The sequence below is a fragment of the Mytilus californianus genome, unplaced genomic scaffold (assembly GCF_021869535.1).
Source record: "Mytilus californianus isolate M0D057914Y unplaced genomic scaffold, xbMytCali1.0.p SCAF_43, whole genome shotgun sequence".
In the NCBI taxonomy this organism is placed as follows: Eukaryota; Metazoa; Mollusca; class Bivalvia; order Mytilida; family Mytilidae; genus Mytilus; species Mytilus californianus.
The window spans coordinates 1,647,358-1,662,318 of NW_026262694.1; the positions used below are offsets into that span (position 1 = coordinate 1,647,358).

Below are 14,961 nucleotides of genomic sequence, written 5' to 3' on the forward strand. Positions count from 1 at the left end.
CATTGAGATTGTATAGGAATCAAAGATAATCAATTAATTATGATTCGTTTTCATAGCTTTAGTTTATTTTGTATTCCAATTGTGCAGATAAATTAAAACAAGGCTTTATCATTCATGAACGCATGTATATACAGCCACTAATTAGTGTGAAAATGGGACTCATCAAAGACTGTAGATGTAGTATTATTGCAAAAAAAAATGTACACTGTTAATTAAATTCACAAACAAAAGGTTTTGAAATTCATTAATCTTGAAATGTTGGCCAATGCTTTTTTTTGTACTCTAATTATTAGTATGACATAGTTTGTTATACCTCTGTAGGATAATACGAACATTGCAAGCGTTTTATTTCAGTTTAATGGAACTCCCTTACACGCAGCGGCTAAAGGTGGATTCATCAACATAGTTAAATTGTTATTAGAAAGAGAAGATACAGACCCAAATAAAGAAAACATGGTACGGGATGACGTTCTTTAAAGTATTGTCCAACTTTGTTACTTCTTCCATCAAAATCAAAGAAGAGGAGTAATTTTAATTAGATTGGAATCGAATAAAAAGAAAGAAAAATGATGTTAAAATTACAAATATCCTGATACATATTAAAAAAGTAAATGTGATAGTCAGTGAGACAACTTTTAACTACGTCACAAATGACGTAGATGTTAGCAGCTTCTCTGTTTCTGCTATATAATGTTGACAGCTTTACCTATAACATAGCATATTTTATATTTTGATTGCCGTCACTGAGACCTCTTTCTTAAAATCTGCTCGTAATGAGATCATTTGTTATAATATGAGTTCGATACAACTTCCCATGATAATGTTCGTTTAATTGTTTGTTGAGTTTGATGCCACATACAGTAATTACGGCTATACCAAGGCGACCAGTTTTTGTTGGAGGAGGAAGAGGAAATAAACACACAGAACAACTGCACTTGTGGAAAACAGGCAACCTTTGTCAATGTAAATGGGATTCGGCTACACATCACCATGAACATGTTTTATGTACACACATTATTAATTTAATCTACATTTACAGTTACATCGTAATTGCGATGACAGTGCAACCTTTTTATTTTAGTATAGTGGTGATACTCCTTTACACTCAGCTGTAAATGGTGGACATCCCGACATAGTGCAATTGTTATTAGAAAGAGCAGATATAGATCCAAATAAAGAAAATGTGGTACGATGACTGTTTGTACATAATTGGCCAACTTTGTTAAATCTTTCACCAAAATCAATGTCAACATAATGTTGCTCTTTAAATCTATACACATCACCACAAAATACTTTAATCTTCAGAGTGAAAAAGTCGTTAAGTATCCAAAATATTACATTCTTACAACGAAATCATTGAGGTTGTATAGGAATCAAAGATAATCAATTAATTATGATTCGTTCTCTTAGCTTTAGTTTATAATGTATTCCAATTGCGCAGATACATTAAAACAAGGCATGTATATACAGCCACTAATTAGTCTGAAAATGGGAATCCTCAAAGCCTGTAGATGTAGTATTATCATGATTATTGCAAAAAAAAAAAAAGATTTACACAGTTAATTAAATTCACCAACAAGATATGATTCCCATCATAATACATTCCATTTTTTTTCGTATCATATAAAACAGCATAGATTAATCTTCTGTGTTTTTATGATTGACCAAGTCTAATTAAAATCAAGCAATTTTGCTTAATATATTTTTAAATAAAAAGATTTAACCCATTAACCAATGATATATATATATTTCAAAGTGTTCTATTTATCGAATGTTTGACCTTAATTGTTATTGCTTTCCAGAAAATGAAATATGTTAGTCTGATGAGGTGATTTATTGTTTTACATCTTAAAAATTTCATTTACATTACACAATTTTCCTTAATTCACATGTTGAACTACTGCTAATTAATATCATAAAATCTAATTCGTATAAGGAAGGTTCTTTCTAAATGTCATTTTACATCCATCACTTTTAGTCATGTGATGTTGTCGTTTTGGTGTTGTGTTTGACGTTGCCATAAAAGCGGGAGGTTTGGCATGCCACAAAGCCAAGGTCAACCCACCATTTTTTTTTGAAAAATGTCCTGTACCAAGTCAGGAAAATGGCCATTGTTATATTATAGTTCGTTTCTGTGTGTGTTACATTTTAATGTTGTGTTTTTGTTGTGTCGTTGTTCTCCTCTTATATTTATTGCGTTTCCCTCAGTTTTAGTTTGTAACCCGGATTTGTTTTTATCTCTATCGATTTATGAGTTTCGAACAGCGGTATACTACTGTTGTCTTTATTTAGAATAAACATTATAATTCATTCTATGATGTATAATCAAATGCTTTTTTACACCTAATTAGATTATATTTTATGATAGTTTTAGACTGATACCTCAGACTTTATTTAACGTCAGCAGCAAGTTGATGAACTAGGGTTATGTTCGAGAACGTCTCGTCTCTTTTAAAAAAAAAATCACCAGAAGATAACAAGACCTTGATGACAAATATTTCGTATCAACTTCACAAATGATACATGATGGTCTTGAAGTATAGAATTTAGGTACTGACGTTATTTATCATCTTAATTACGTGTTATATTGTTGAATGACTATTTCCCTGCCTAGATAAGTTTTTTTGGGATGGAAAGACCTTCAATTATTCTCTGAACAATTGGTTTTTCATGATTTTTTTTTTCTTCCGCCTAAGTTTTTTCTTCCGCAGTATTGTTGTTTCCAAAGTTGTGGCTTAGATATTTGGTATATAATATCGAACAGTTTATACATTTTTAAATCTGACACTGTTTAACCGAACCCTTTACTTTGTAAGAGTTATTTCCCCGAACACTGTTTTTTTTTTTTGTTCGGACTTCGCCTTCGCAACCGTAAAATATTATGACAAATTTATTTTACCATATTGCACGTTATATCCTAAGGGTGTGGAGAATAATTGTGGCCGTAGAAATCCAGAGACTCCATATGAGAGTTATTTCCCCTTATGCATGTGATATATATAAAGATAAGTAAGGAAGTGAGTAAGAAAGTAAGTAAATGTTATTTCAAGTCGGCATATATCATGTATATATAAATACTAACAGATAAAACAGGAGCTCTGGTGAGCTCTTTATCCGACTATCATATACAAATCTTAGAGCTTCATGCAAATACTAATAAATAAAAAACAAATCCAAATATAATGAAAGCAAATTAATTTTGATTTCTGAATCTCCTGGGTCAATTCTCATGCGTCAAACACTTCTATGTGCATTGAATGAGGGAACCAGCAATCAATTACATATCATTAAATACTATAAAAATAAAAAGCATAAATAAATTAAGCACTGCCATTTAATAGCAGCTATATACTAGTGCATAAAAAAGCAAGGCAAAAGGCCAGAAAGGAAAAAAAAAAGAAAAGAAAGACATTTTAGCTATGAGGCAGCACTGGATGGAAACGGTATGAACAGCAGTTGCATTTGTGACCCCACACCAGCAATTTATATAATTCCTAAATAGGTAAAAAGAGAACATAGTTCTAGCCTCATTGGGAAGGCATTCCATAGATGTGCTGCCTCAAATCTAAAAGATCTTTTACCATAACTTGAGATTCTAGATCTAGGTACCTTAGCAGTGTTCACATACCTGAAATTATTTGAATTGTTTTTTTTTACAACAACTAGATCTTGAAAAGACATTTTTTATTAATTATTTGAAAGATCTCCAAGGCATTAGAGCGTATTGTACTAGTTTTTAGTGATGGAAGGTTTGACATCTGCAGTAGTGTTTCGTACGAGTTCTGATGGTCTTCATAAATAAAACAAAGCGATGGCTCTTTTATTTTTTCTATTTTTATTGTATTTTGTTCCCAAAAGAAATGCCAAGTCAAAGGGCAGTAACTAAAGTTTGACATAACGAATGAGTAATACATTCTAATTTTACTCAGTTTGTTTAGGTGTTTCCCAATTCTTTTCAAAATGTTTAATTGCCTTGCAGCCTTTTTACAAATATTTGAAATATATAAATAGAAGTTCAATTTTAAATCAATTGTAACTCCAAGTAGTTTTACCTCATCCTCACATGATATAGAAATACCATTCAAATCAAACACAAGCGTGTTATCATGTGTGTTTTTGCCAATAGAGATAACTTGAAATGACTCTAGGTTGGCCTGCATTTTATTTGAAGAAACCCACTGTATTAAATAATTGCTGTCTTCCTCAAGTGCAGAAATTATATCTTGTAAGGAATTTTCAAACTTTAAGAAAGTATTGTCATCAGCATAAGTATATAAAGAACATTTTTTTAACAAAAAAGAACAAATCACTTATAAAAATATTTAATAGGATGGGTCCAAGGATGGAACCTGTTGGTACCCCTTTAAATATGTCAAGCATACCACTTAAATTTTTGTTTAATTTCACACACTGTTTTCTTTTTGTTAAATAACTATATAACATATCAAGTGAGGATTTTGAAACACCATAAGCTTTTAGTTTCAGTAGCAGTAAGTCACAGGGGTGACAGTCAAAAGTTTTTGACAAGTCCATCAGCATAGCTGCAAAGTATTTATGTTGGTCTAAGGCTAATTTCCAATCTTCAATCACTCTTATTAAAGTTGACTGAAATCCAAATCCTGATCTAAAAGCTGCCAAAAATGGATTGAAGATATTATTAAAGTACTGTACTAATTGTACTTCTATGGCATTTTCTAAAATTTGAGAAATGGCCGGTAACATACTTTCCAGTCTATACTTTCCTTTTTTCTCATACACTATTCTTTTTTGTAAATAGGTGCAACTTGAGCTTCATAAAGATGCTCAGGGAATGTTGATGACGATAATGATAAATTAACTATATCTGTAAGAGGTTTTACAATAGCAGGTTTAGGAAAATGTAGTAATTTGGGTGACATACCATCTATTCCAGTGGCTTTTTTAACATTAATTGTATGTACACGTTCCTCAACAAAGTCTTGATCAATAGGGGAACAGGTAAAACTGTTTTTGTTAAGATCGTAAAGATTATCTTTAATGGTCAAAATATTCGGGTGAACATCATCATCCTTTATTTGATTGCTTCCATTAGTCTTGTCAAAATTTACAAAATAGTTGTTATCTTGTTTTGTAATTGAAACATTATTTTTAGAGAGGACAGTTTCCTTTTGGTGTACATTACCTTTATTTGTAAGAAAAGGTTTCACTGTTGGCCAGAAATCTTTAGATTTAGGGCCCCAAGCACAAAATATTGGTTAATAGACTTATTTTTTTTTAGTTTTGTAACATAGTTGCGTTGACGTCTATATGCTTCCCAGTTCTTACTATCACTAATTTTTTGAAATTTATTATACATCAATTTTTTTTCTATAAATGGCACATTTTAGCTCTGCATTCATATATGGTACCTGATTTGGAAACATTTTTCTTTCCTTCAAAGGTGCATGTTTGTCACTACCTCAATGGAACGTTTACTAAAATGATCATATGCTGCATTTACATTATTAAATTCAGATATATCAACATTCTGATTTTCGAAATCTTTTTAAAAATTTGATGCATCAACATTCTTAAAACTACTGCATATCTTCTTTTTGGTAAAATGTTTGGTAAATCACAATTTAGCTGCACAGATATAAAGTTGTGCACATCATTAATTTCTGTACCAAAATTACATAGATATAAGAAGATGTGGTATGAGTGCCAATGAGACAACTATCCATCCAAGTCACAATTAGTAAAAGTAAACCATTATAGGTCAAAGTACGGCCTTCAACACGGAGCCTTGGCACACACCGAGCAGCAAGCTATAAAAGGCTCCAAAAATGACTAGTGTAAAACCATTCAAACAGGAAAACCAAAAGTCTAATCTATATATAAAAAAAACGAGAAACGAGAAACACTAATGAACCACATCAACAAACGACAACTACTGAACATCAGGTTCCTGATTTAGGACTGGTGCAAACAAATGCAGCAGATTTCAACGTTTTAATAGGCGCCAACCTTCACCCTAACCTGAAACAATAATGTAACATCACGACATATTAAGACACACTATAAAATATCAATTGAAATATCAGAAAGACAACCATAAATGTGGACACAATGCCGCCAAATAAAATAACGTACACAGGTAAATACAAATAATTTTGTTGTAAGGTATACAAGGTGTACGGAAATATTTTTTAAAAAATAAATAATTTTGTTGGTCATAGTACAAGAACAGAAGTGAACATTTATCGTCATACCAAACACTTATCAAAGGTGGTATATATTAAAAATAGTGAGACGAAATATAACACTAAATAAGTAAACATTAAATAACAAAAATGCATTCCGAATTGTATCTGTTATATATTTATCGTGGTTTGCAGTGATGACTATTTCATAAGAGTATACATGTTTATATAAGTACAATCTACACACACAATGATTTAATTTGCAATACATCAGTATATATAAAACCAAGAGTAATGTAATGCCATGGGAAAAAAACGCCCATAAAACCTAACAGAATACTGAAGCTGTGAACTATGATAAGAAATAAGATCAGAATAATAATCTATTGACAGAAACATCCGCTAATCTGATGATTATAAATTCCTAACTGTCAGTATTAATTATAAGCCAATTAAACTATAGTGATAATGTATCATGTAAACATAACAGTATCAACAGGTCAAATTAACACAAAAGTACGATTTAATTCTATGTATGTTGGCGTTTGTTTTTGTTGCACTTCTGTGTTCCTGTTGTTCTTTTGTTTTCCTCTTATAGTTGATGTGTTCCCTCGGTTTAAGGTTGTAACCCAGATTTGTTTTTTATCAATCGATTTATGACTTTTGAACAGCGGTATACTATTGTTTCCTTTATTGAGAGTACTCGCAGTTACTGAAACATAGTTAAAAGTCAAAAACAATTACTAATAAAAAATCATGCATCAGAGAATAAAATCAACTAAAACACATCCTAAGGATTAAGTATGTTAACGTCATGGACAGTCAAAGAAGACATGACTCGTACAATGCCAAAGTAAACGTATCGACAGGCAGTAGGATAGTTAGGAGTTGTCGACTTCTTCTTATTTGCATATGAGTCGGAGTTCCTTCAATCACTTGTCAAAAATAAGAAGATAAAAAGCTAGATCATGAATTTCACATTCAGATATTTTGAGAATGTTCTTTCAATAAACAATCCAAACTTTTCTGATTGGGTTCCATTAATAGATTCTCCAGAACTAGAAATTAAAGAAACAACAGACACGGCTTCCTTCGTCTCATTTTTAGACTCATACATCGAATTTGACATCAGCGGTCATCTCAGTACAAGAAACTATGACAAACTCTCAAAATTTTGTGTTCTCAAATCATTTCTACGAGTTTTTTTTTTTAAACCAACGTAAAATACTATGAACATTGCAACCTATTTATTTCAGGCTGGTGACACTATTTTACACTCAGCTGCTAGAGGTGGACACCTCAACATACTTCAGTTGTTATCAGAAAGAACAACAATCGATCCAAATAGAGAAAATAAGGTATTGAATGAGGTTCTTTTCAGGATTGTCCGACTTTGTTAAATTGTCCATCAAAATCAAAATCAACACAATGTTGCTTATCAAATCAATACACATCTATGCAAAATACTAGATATCAGAGGGGTAAAAGCAATTATATTCAGACAACTACAACAACAAAAAAATACTAAGACAAACGTCATTCATGAAGTCAGGTATATACAGCCACTACGTATTTGATTAAAGTCTAAAGTTGGTAACCCTGCATAACTGAAGATGTAATACTGTTGCAAAAAAAAAAAAAAAAAAAAAAAAAAAAAAATGAACACAACAAATTAAATTATACGAAACTGAACATATGATACAGATTAAAAAAACAAGTCCTATCATATATTAGCAAATGCTTTTTGAATAAAAAAAAACCAAACAAACAAACACAAAAACTCGTTAATTTCGTTTTCTTTTGTAGTCTGTAGAACAGCATATATTAATTAGCTGTTTCTTATAATTGCACGAGTCTGATCAAAATCAATCAATTAGGCTCAACTTGTTTTTTTAAATTCAAAAACAAAAACGAGCAATAACTCATACATTAGTTATATATATATATATATATATATATATATATATATATATATAAGTCTAGAGATTTGCACAACGATACTAATATAAGATGGTATTATACGAAGATGTTGTTAATAAATCGTGTTGACAAATATTTCGGCTTAACAAATAGCCTTCTTCGGTGTCAATTATTTTAACAATACTGATAATATGTATAAAAATAGCTCAATAATACAGGTAAGTTTTGGTCTATTGATCTAATCCAAAATCCTGAACATCATAACATAAAACAAAACTCAATACTCAAATATACGTGACTGTGTATATTTACAACCCAAAATGAGTGAACAATAAAACTTAGTATTTTTTATTGATGCCGTTTGGATGATGTACATTTAGTTCCTTTATCCAAAAGCTTTCCCGAACCTGTCGCTGGGCATCACTCCAGTGAATGTTCTGTTCAATCACTAGGATCTTCATGCGGTTAAAGTCATCAAGTGTGTGGCCAGACTGTCTGAAATGCTGAGAAACTGGGAAAAGTGGCTTCTTAGAGATATCACTCCTATGGCCATTGAGGCGTTTGTGGAAAGGCTGCTTTGACTCACCAACATATTGGAGGCCACAAACCGAACATTCTAGAATGTAAATAACATTCATACTTTTGCAGTTAACATTGCAAAATATCTTATAGTTATTTTCGGTTGCCTTACTGTGAAAAGTTGATGAGTGATGCATCTGTAGGCAGCATTTGCAGCGTTTTTCATCACACGAACGACATTCTCCAGAAGTACTTCTATTATCAGACACTTCAGCCCGCACCAGCAGGTTACGCAGACTATTGGGTTGCCTAAACGCTATCATGGGAGGCTCGGGAAAAATCTTGGATAGTTTGGAATTCTTTTCAACTGTTTTCCAATGCTCACGAATGACACCGAAGCTGTTTTTGAGAGATGGGTGGTAAGTAAGAACACATGTAGTCCTTTTATTTTTCTTTTTATATTTGTATTCTAACAGTTTACTCCTTGGAATAGTTTCCGCTTTCTGAAAGCCTTTTTGGATAGTTTTGTGTTTGTAGCCCCTTCTCTTCAAGCGGGTTTCGAGTTGACGTAGTTGTTTTTTTGTTGTTTCTGAGTTGGAACATATTCGCTTGACTCTGAGTGCCTGACTGTACGGGATGCTCTTAGTACAATGAGCAGGATGGCAACTTTTAGGGGACAGATATTGGTGAGTGTCAGTAGGCTTAGAATATAGATCAGTGGATATGATGCCATCTGTGAGCGAGCTGGAGGTATCGAGGAAGGTGATTTTGGATTTAGATTTCTCATGAGTAAATTTGATACTTGGATGTATGTTGTTGGCATGAGTGATGAATGTATCTAAATCCTCGTCACTTTTATTCCATTTCATATCCACATCATCTATAAATCTAAACCAGGAAAGCGGTTTTTCGATGGAAGATTCAAGGAGTTGTTTTTCTAATTTGCCCATAAATATGTTGGCATATGATGGAGCCATTTTGGTGCCCATAGCAGTTCCATTAACTTGCAGATAATGGTCTCCATCAAAAGTGAAGTTGTTGTTTTTGAGTACCAGCGTGAGCATTTTGACCAGGCATTCAGTAGGTTAATGGAACTGCTATGGGCACCAAAATGGCTCCATCATATGCCAACATATTTATGGGCAAATTAGAAAAACAACTCCTTGAATCTTCCATCGAAAAACCGCTTTCCTGGTTTAGATTTATAGATGATGTGGATATGAAATGGAATAAAAGTGACGAGGATTTAGATACATTCATCACTCATGCCAACAACATACATCCAAGTATCAAATTTACTCATGAGAAATCTAAATCCAAAATCACCTTCCTCGATACCTCCAGCTCGCTCACAGATGGCATCATATCCACTGATCTATATTCTAAGCCTACTGACACTCACCAATATCTGTCCCCTAAAAGTTGCCATCCTGCTCATTGTACTAAGAGCATCCCGTACAGTCAGGCACTCAGAGTCAAGCGAATATGTTCCAACTCAGAAACAACAAAAAAACAACTACGTCAACTCGAAACCCGCTTGAAGAGAAGGGGCTACAAACACAAAACTATCCAAAAAGGCTTTCAGAAAGCGGAAACTATTCCAAGGGGTAAACTGTTAGAATACAAATATAAAAAGAAAAATAAAAGGACTCCATGTGTTCTTACTTACCACCCATCTCTCAAAAACAGCTTCGGTGTCATTCGTGAGCATTGGAAAACAGTTGAAAAGAATTCAAAACTATCCAAGATTTTTCCCGAGCCTCCCATGATAGCTTTTAGGCAACCCAATAGTCTGCGTAACCTGCTGGTGCGGGCTGAAGTGTCTGATAATAGAAGTACTTCTGGAGAATGTCGTTCGTGTGATGAAAAACGCTGCAAATGCTGCCTACAGATGCATCACTCATCAACTTTTCACAGTAAGGCAACCGAAAATAACTATAAGATATTTTGCAATGTTAACTGCAAAAGTATGAATGTTATTTACATTCTAGAATGTTCGGTTTGTGGCCTCCAATATGTTGGTGAGTCAAAGCAGCCTTTCCACAAACGCCTCAATGGCCATAGGAGTGATATCTCTAAGAAGCCACTTCTCCCAGTTTCTCAGCATTTCAGACAGTCTGGTCACACACTTGATGACTTTAACCGCATGAAGATCCTAGTGATTGAACAGAACATTCACTGGAGTGATGCCCAGCGACAGGTTCGGGAAAGCTTTTGGATAAAGGAACTAAATGTACATCATCCAAACGGCATCAATAAAAAATACTAAGTTTTATTGTTCACTCATTTTGGGTTGTAAATATACACAGTCACGTATATTTGAGTATTGAGTTTTGTTTTATATTATGATGTTCAGGATTTTGGATTAAATCAATAGACCAAAACTTACCTGTATTATTGAGCTATTTTTATACATATTATCAGTATTGTTAAAATAATTGACACCGAAGAAGGCTATTTGTTAAGCCGAAATATTTGTCAACACGATTTATTAACAACATCTTCGTATAATACCATCTTATATTAGTATCGTTGTGCAAATCTCTAGACTTATATAATTTTTTCCTTATCTGCACAGTATCGTCTATTCTAGACGATCCGGTACATAGTAAATTTGCTGGTTGGTCCTTTTTATAGACTTCTATATTATTTTCCTCTGAATGACCTGTATTATGTTATTCACATAATCCCAGTGAATTTAAGTTTTCAGCTCTTATATCATGAACATCAATGATTATTTTAAACAACTTAGAGCTATTAAACAAAAACAAATTAGAACTGAACACCACTTATCTAATTTAACCCATTATGTGTATAATGAAAGTATTCCTAACGGACTACAAATCAAGCTTATGCCACAAACACCTGGCAATTTATCCAACACATTACTTCGCAAATGGGATCAAACCCTCTACCATTGTTCCAAGCGGTTAATGGTCCTCCTCAAACAACACTGCGAAGAATATCTGAAAACTCTTACTGGCGAATTTAACACCCTTTCAAATCGCTGCAAAAAAGATCTCACATCTGACAATTGTGATGCTATCAGTGCTCGCCTTAAAGACATAACAACCATACAATCTCAAAATTTGAGTGAAAGGCAGAAAAGAAAATTCCGTAGGGATGGCATCGAACATATCAATCCTTCTTTACCATCTGAAAAAAAGAGAAAACGAGTAAGGCGCTTTAAACGTAGGTCATTAGAGACTGATTCGCCCTCCAACATTGTGGTCAATCTTTCCAAACACCAGTTAACGGAAGCTGAAACATCTCTTCTCTCGAGAGGCTTAAATTTCTGTCCTTTACCTACCCCTGTCAATGAAACTAAATTGTCGGAAGACCTTGACAATTTTGCCAGAAGTCTACGCATTAAGGAATATTTCGCGTCGAAGGAGAACAACAACAGATGCTCGGATAGCGACTCAGAAATTTCAGAAGACGAAAACAACTACAAATTTATAAAAAACAGTACTTGGATCCCTAAACCGAGCAAAAATGCCACCTTGGAATCATTTATTGACAATTTTAAGTCGGACATTATTAGAAATACTAGAAATAACAATAAACCTTTTGACAATCTTACCAATGAAGAACGAACTGCACTGAAAAACTTACGATCTAACGACAATATCGTCATTAAACCTGCAGACAAAGGCAGTGAAGTGGTTGTCATGGATAAATCTGCCTATATTCAAGAGGCTGAACGACAACTTGGCGATGCAAGGTTCTACCAAAAACTAGACTCTGATCCTACTACATCTTTTAGCAGAGAAATAACTGATAGTTTGGTAGAAATGCACAACGATGGTTTCATCGATGAAAAGACTCTAGAATATCTGAAACCAGAAAATCCAAAACCGGGCAGATTTTATCTTTTACCTAAAATTCATAAGGCCAATAACCCAGGAAGACCTATAGTTTCAGCGAACGGTCATCCGACGGAAAAAATATCGGAATTCGTCGACTTCCATCTTCGTCAACATGTTGAGGACTTACCATCTCACATCAAAGATACTACCGATTATCTTAGAAAATTGCAGGCCTTAAATCCACTCCCCTCCGACACGACACTTGTCTCTATGGACGTCACCTCCCTCTACACGAATATTCCACATGCAGATGGCATTGATGCATGTAAAGAAGTTTGGAATTCCCGACCAGTGAAATATCCACCTACTGAATGCCTGGTCAAAATGCTCACGCTGGTACTCAAAAACAACAACTTCACTTTTGATGGAGACCATTATCTGCAAGTTAATGGAACTGCTATGGGCACCAAAATGGCTCCATCATATGCCAACATATTTATGGGCAAATTAGAAAAACAACTCCTTGAATCTTCCATCGAAAAACCGCTTTCCTGGTTTAGATTTATAGATGATGTGGATATGAAATGGAATAAAAGTGACGAGGATTTAGATACATTCATCACTCATGCCAACAACATACATCCAAGTATCAAATTTACTCATGAGAAATCTAAATCCAAAATCACCTTCCTCGATACCTCCAGCTCGCTCACAGATGGCATCATATCCACTGATCTATATTCTAAGCCTACTGACACTCACCAATATCTGTCCCCTAAAAGTTGCCATCCTGCTCATTGTACTAAGAGCATCCCGTACAGTCAGGCACTCAGAGTCAAGCGAATATGTTCCAACTCAGAAACAACAAAAAAACAACTACGTCAACTCGAAACCCGCTTGAAGAGAAGGGGCTACAAACACAAAACTATCCAAAAAGGCTTTCAGAAAGCGGAAACTATTCCAAGGAGTAAACTGTTAGAATACAAATATAAAAAGAAAAATAAAAGGACTCCATGTGTTCTTACTTACCACCCATCTCTCAAAAACAGCTTCGGTGTCATTCGTGAGCATTGGAAAACAGTTGAAAAGAATTCAAAACTATCCAAGATTTTTCCCGAGCCTCCCATGATAGCTTTTAGGCAACCCAATAGTCTGCGTAACCTGCTGGTGCGGGCTGAAGTGTCTGATAATAGAAGTACTTCTGGAGAATGTCGTTCGTGTGATGAAAAACGCTGCAAATGCTGCCTACAGATGCATCACTCATCAACTTTTCACAGTAAGGCAACCGAAAATAACTATAAGATATTTTGCAATGTTAACTGCAAAAGTATGAATGTTATTTACATTCTAGAATGTTCGGTTTGTGGCCTCCAATATGTTGGTGAGTCAAAGCAGCCTTTCCACAAACGCCTCAATGGCCATAGGAGTGATATCTCTAAGAAGCCACTTCTCCCAGTTTCTCAGCATTTCAGACAGTCTGGTCACACACTTGATGACTTTAACCGCATGAAGATCCTAGTGATTGAACAGAACATTCACTGGAGTGATGCCCAGCGACAGGTTCGGGAAAGCTTTTGGATAAAGGAACTAAATGTACATCATCCAAACGGCATCAATAAAAAATACTAAGTTTTATTGTTCACTCATTTTGGGTTGTAAATATACACAGTCACGTATATTTGAGTATTGAGTTTTGTTTTATATTATGATGTTCAGGATTTTGGATTAAATCAATAGACCAAAACTTACCTGTATTATTGAGCTATTTTTATACATGTTATCAGTATTGTTAAAATAATTGACACCGAAGAAGGCTATTTGTTAAGCCGAAATATTTGTCAACACGAATTATTAACAACATCTTCGTATAATACCATCTTATATTAGTATCGTTGTGCAAATCTCTAGACTTATATAATTTTTTCCTTATCTGCACAGTATCGTCTATTCTAGACGATCTGGTACATAGTAAATTTGCTGGTTGGTCCTTTTTATAGACTTCTATATATATATATATATATATATATAGATGTTCTATTCATCCAAAGTTAGAACTCAAATGAAAATCTTAAAGCTTCTTTTAAACCGGATTTTACTCTGCGTATTGCTGTATGTTGTTTTATAATATATTGGCTCGAGGTATAGGGAGGGGGTTGAGATCTCAAAAACATGTTTAAACCCGCCGCATATTTGCACCTGTCACAAGTCAGCACCCTCTGATCATTGTTAGTATTGTATGTTTTGTTTTGTTTTTTTATTTCGGTTTATTTATATGGACCGGTGTTTAATGTGACGTCCATTTTATATGAACTAGTACAATTTTTTGTTTAGAGGCCAGCTGAAGCCCGCCCCCGGGTGCGGGATTTTCTCGCTGTGTGGAAGTCCCATTGGTGGCCTTGGGCTGTTTTCTGCTCTTTGGTCGGGGTGCTGTCACTTTGACACATTCCCCGTTTCCATTCTCAATTGTATTAAAAACAAAATATTTCAATTCATTCGAGAACATAAAATATGTTAGTCTGATAAGAAAAAAAAACATGTTCCCATTGGTTTAT

General features: G+C 34.0%; 1 long non-coding RNA gene across 1 annotated transcript; it reads left to right on the forward strand.

Moving 5' to 3' along the window:
* Positions 1-355: 355 nt before the first annotated feature.
* Positions 356-8,014, forward strand: LOC127699898 (uncharacterized). Its single transcript, XR_007981282.1, has 3 exons — positions 356-456; positions 1,082-1,186; positions 7,418-8,014. It is a non-coding gene; the product is annotated as an uncharacterized LOC127699898 (long non-coding RNA).
* The last annotated feature ends 6,947 nt before the right edge of the window (positions 8,015-14,961 follow it).